Source organism: Ochotona princeps, chromosome 2 (genome assembly GCF_030435755.1).
Source record: "Ochotona princeps isolate mOchPri1 chromosome 2, mOchPri1.hap1, whole genome shotgun sequence".
In the NCBI taxonomy this organism is placed as follows: Eukaryota; Metazoa; Chordata; class Mammalia; order Lagomorpha; family Ochotonidae; genus Ochotona; species Ochotona princeps.
Genome location: NC_080833.1, coordinates 96,282,296 through 96,287,316, shown reverse-complemented (window position 1 = coordinate 96,287,316; position 5,021 = coordinate 96,282,296). Strand labels below are relative to the sequence as shown.

Below are 5,021 nucleotides of genomic sequence, written 5' to 3'. Positions count from 1 at the left end.
CCAAACAACTGATGTCTGAACGGTTAATATATCTGGGGTTCACTTAGAATATTCAGTCCCTCCCCCTCTGAAAAAGTAGCATAGCTGAATAAATTGAACTAAAAGATGGCGAACATTGATAGCTATTAAAGCTGAGTGATGGATGCTTAAGGACCATCATCAAATTCTTTTCATTTGTCTCTGGTGAACATGTTCCTGACAAATGACTTTTATAATTTTTAAAAAATGCTCCTTTTTCAAAATCATTGCAGGTTTTGGGACACCAAGGAGAATCTGATGTGGACGAAGGGTGCTTTGATTAAGCAGCCCAGGTTATTCTGACCCAAATAGTCCAAGACCAGAAAGAAGGACTCCGAGGTAGGTGGGAAACAAGCCCTTAATAGGTGTTTATTCATTGAAGAAGAAGACCATATTTCGATCAGAAAGTAAAGTTGGAAAATTCATCCCAGATGGAAGAAAGCTCAAACATGACAGACACAAAGAGAACTACTTCATGGGCCCCGATGAGGATGGCCAAGGCCCAGGGTTGCCTAGTATCATCATTCAGTCGGAGCTGTTCCATAATAGGGGGGTTTGGATGCTCTGGGCTCATTAACTAAAGGATCAGCTGGCATCTCAGAGACTTGCAAACTGAGTGCCAATTCTGGAATCGTGTCTTCCTCCACGGGGGCCTGGCACAGGCACAGTTTCTTCTGGCTGATCGATTGCAGGAGCCAACACTCACCATCTCTCTGCTACCGCAATGCCAGGAAAAGTGTGAGTCTAGAGACCCTTCCGTCTTCCCGGTTTGCGTCCATGAATATTCCAGCTCAGTTGCCAGCAGTGACGAGGAGGGCGAGCATCAGCATCTGCGTCTGTGTGCAGCAGTTCCCCCAGTTCTGCGAGAAACCAGATCTGTTTAGGTAAACCAGAAGCTGGAACCCTCCCGAGGTAGCTCAGCTCCTGAGTTTAATTGGGCTGCAGCTGCTTCTCTGCCTCCCGCACGCGTTCCTGGTTGAGCCCGCAGACCACAGGGATTCACCAGTTAATTGGCTGTTTCTGCGATTGTCATTCACTTATGCACCCGTGCCTGTTCTTTGTCACTACAAAACGCTTCTCTGAAAACTATTTGCTTTTGCCTGGATCCTAAGGGCCAATAGACACTAAAATCTTTAGGGTTTGCTGCAGAGAGGCAAGTGGAAGGTGGGCAGGTGGTGTGGGCGATGGGCTTTGCCATGCTGATAGGAACAAAGAGCGGACGGCTCTGGGCTGGGCCTGGTATCCTGGGTTATATATTCTATAAAGGGGTTGGCCAAGTTTCAGGTCTCAGAACCGGTCAGGCAGGTTAAGGGAGTTGCTTTTTTATTTCTCACCACTGGGTAGAACAGAAGGACTTTTCAATTTCATCAGGTGAATGGAATTGGAGAGAAGGTAGCCAGCTGGGACTCAGGCTCCTGGTTCTATCATCTTTCCTGTTAGACTTTGGACCCTTCTGGCAAAAACAAAACAAGATAACAGAACTATGCAAGAGGATTCTAGGACTTACCAGCACACTAGACCTAGGCCACCAAGGGCTGTTCCACCTAGCAGCCTTCTGACATGAAGAGTAAGGCGGAGCTCTTGCCCAAATCAAAACATCATGCGCGCTGCAGTTAGCCTCATGGTGTTGGGTTTTGGGGTCCCTCTGCCTTCTCTTGCAGCTTAAGTGTCAAGCTGCTGTCCTCCTGCCAAGCTGTCCCTGGGCCTCCTACCCTTACCCATTCGATGGAGAGTTCCAAAGGAGTTCTAAGCATGTGCTCCTCCGAGGCCTTGGTAATTTTTGTGACCATGGGAGTTTTGCCATTCAGAAATCCTGTTTGGGAGATGAAACCATTCTTCTAGCCCCACAGTCTCCATTTTTGCAAGGCATTCTCTGTTTACCAAATGAATAGACCAGTCCAGGAGCTAAGAAGATATCTGTCCCAGGCCCTCTTCACCAAAGAAAAACAAAATGCTTTATGTTATATATTGAAAAAGAAGTCTTTTTTTTTTTTTTTTTTTTTTTCAATTTATTTGAGAGGGAGAGACACAGAAATGGAGAGAGAAAGATTGCGCATCTGCTGATGTATTCCACAAACACCTGCAAGAGCCCAGGGCTGGGCTGGGCTGGGCTTGGCCAAAGCTAGGAGCTAGCAACCCAGGTCTCTCACGTGGGTCAGGAACCCAATTACTTGAGCTAATGTAGCTGCTGCTTCCTAGGTCTGCATTCACAGGAAACTGCAGGCAGGAGCCGGAGCAGGGAAGCAGATAACTAGAGGAATACCAAGCGCCAGGTGATGTGCCAGCCCCCAAGGTGTGGTCCGCAGTAAATCTCTGTTAGCTCAAGAATTCATGCCAGTCATAGGTGAGGTCAGACAGATTAGGGAAGAATGTCTTGTAAACAAAAGGGCTCTTCATAAAATGTGTGGGGAATGAAATTAAAATGCATTCTAGGGAAAACAATTTTGAAATACACGCAGTTTTCTTTTTTTTTTTCAAAGATTTTTTTTTTATATTTTTTACTTGAGACAGAGAGGCAGATAGATCTTCCATCTGCTGGTTCACTCCCCAAATCGCTGCAACATCCAGAGCTGGGCTATTTCAAAGCTAGGAACCAGGAGCTTGTTCTGGGTCTCCACTTGGCTGCAGGGTCCCAAGGCCTTGGTCCATCCTTATAATCCAGGCCATAAGCAGGGAGATGGATTGGAAATGGAATGGTCAAGACACAGACTGGCACCCATATGTACGCCTGCACTGCAAGTGCAGAATTAGCTTATTATGCCACTGTGCCGGTCCCAGGTTTTTCATAATACACATTTTACATGCGTTTTTTTTTTTTTTTTTAAGACTCTGTAGAGGCATGTTTTTCAATTATTTTTCCACTGAAATAAACCCATATTTTAATTACATTTTCCGTGAACTTTTAAAAGTATCCTAGTATGCCCTATGTGTCTTACAACTCAGTTACCTTTTTCCATTTACCACCCAGAATGGGACAAAAAAGAGTTTAAAAGTCGCAACGCCTAGGCAACCCACAAGACCAGTTAAATCTCTATGGGGGAGGGGGAATTTATGCATTTGTTTGCTTATCTGAAAGGCAGAGTGACAGAGGGAAGACACAGAGCAAAAAGGATCTTCTTGTTCACTCCCTAAATGGCCACAATAACCAGGTCAAAGCCAAGAGCCTGGAGCCAGGAACTCCATCCGGGTTCTCCCATGGTCCCTTGGACCATCATCTGCTGCCTTCTCAGGCTCATTTAGCCAGATGCTGGTTTGGAAGCTGAGCACGCTGGAGTTAAACCAATTTGGCATGCCAGCAGCTTCACAAACTGCATCACGACGCCAGTCCTGGGTACTGAACTCTAAAATTCAATGACTCTTTTTACTGATCTACAAACAAAGACCATTCTAGGACCAGCTGTTTTTCCGTCACACCTGGGTCTTGTCTAAAACTACCTGCTGTGGAAAAAGATCTGTCTAATCAGGTCAATGTGCTGACGAGTCCAGCTTCTCTTACTGGCCTTAAATAAACAAGTAGTGTTGGTTTACAGAGGAAAACTACCAGCTCTGAGCCTACTGACTTGTTCCCAATGAGCAGTGGAATTTGTGTTAATTAATATTTAAGTCCTTTCGTTGTGCTAGTTTCCAGTCACACTGATTCTCAGTTAACTGGAAACACACCCTTCTCAGAACAGCTTCAAACAAAACAGATCCTCTGAGAAAGGACATGCCCCCACTGGGGAAGATGTAAACACTCCCAAAGCTAAGGAGACAGTCAGTACCCTAAAATGTGCCTTTCTGTCTGCCCTGGACTTTTAACTAGATATTACTGTAGCTACCTCAATGGATACAGAGAAACCTTAACTGGTGAACTAAGGTACAATTAGTCGGATATAAAGGAACTCTAAAGGGATACTAATTGCTTTTAAAAAGATAAATTGAATTGAACCAGAGAGGCAGAAAATTACCTTTGTGGAGAATCATCTCGGTTGGTAAGAAAGGGCAGGCTTGTTGAGATTGGAACAGCTACAGGAGCAGGGCTGCGAGCAGGCTCACAGCACTTTACCTACCGTCAACCCTAAGGCAGAAACCTCAGGCTTGGCTGCCACCCGGGTCCAACCAGGCAACCCTCCCAGCCCTTTGGAAACCTGCAGGCACACCTTAAACTCATAGCAAGGACTCCCAGTGGCATTGGCAAATGTTATCAGGAAGGGCGTGGCATGAAACTGTCTAAATGAAGGTAATTTGAATTCAAGGGAATTTTTAAAATGGACCTTCAGGGCAGGGTGAGGCAGCGCTTCCCTCTGTGAAGTTCACAGCCCTATAGGGTGCATTACATTCCACACACACATTACACATGGTGTGAGTTGGTTGTATGTGGAAGCGGCCGTATTTATAGCTCTGTGATTCACGCTTAGAAGACAGCAAAAGACACATAGAACCCCAGAACCAGAGGCAAATCCAGAAGTGCTCTTTCAACAGGGTGTTTGATCCCAATAGGACAAGTTTCATATGTTCTCTCTGCTAGAAGGTAACCTTCATGGAAAACAGAAAACAAATAGATATGTAGGTAAACATGTATAGACTTACAATCTCATAGGTGAACTGTATAATGGAGACTAACATACCAAGAAGTGAAGATACATTGCAGTATGTATCTCTACTTCCGAATAAAACATGGACTTCCGATGAAACTGTTAAATATATAGGATACAGGACTATCTATCTTTGTTTACTTATGCATTTTCTATCATTGTTTATATCTACGATGCTATGATACACTAAATACCAGAATGCTAGACTTGGGGTTAGTGCTGAAGGACTCTACTATTGTAAGACGTTGGAAAACAGTGAGGGGCGGGGGGAATGGAGAGGGTGGAAGGGAAAATCCCTGAGCCTATGGAACTGTATTACGAAAAAATAAATTTTAAAAAATCATTAAAAAGTTTTTAAATGTAAAAAAAGAGAAAGGCATTTAGGAATATCAGTTGTTTTACCCCAGAGATTTGTATGGAAGGCGGAGG

General features: G+C 44.5%; 1 long non-coding RNA gene across 2 annotated transcripts; it reads right to left on the bottom strand.

The window, feature by feature from the left end:
• Positions 1–358: 358 nt before the first annotated feature.
• Positions 359–4,187, bottom strand: LOC131479595 (uncharacterized). 2 transcript variants are annotated; one of them, XR_009244999.1, is made up of 3 exons: positions 3,966–4,131; positions 1,353–1,471; positions 359–878 (listed from the first exon to the last, which is right to left on the bottom strand). It is a non-coding gene; the product is annotated as an uncharacterized LOC131479595 (long non-coding RNA). The 2 variants fall into 2 exon arrangements; XR_009244998.1 differs by having other exon boundaries at positions 359–1,471; positions 3,966–4,187.
• Between the last annotated feature and the right edge of the window lie 834 nt (positions 4,188–5,021).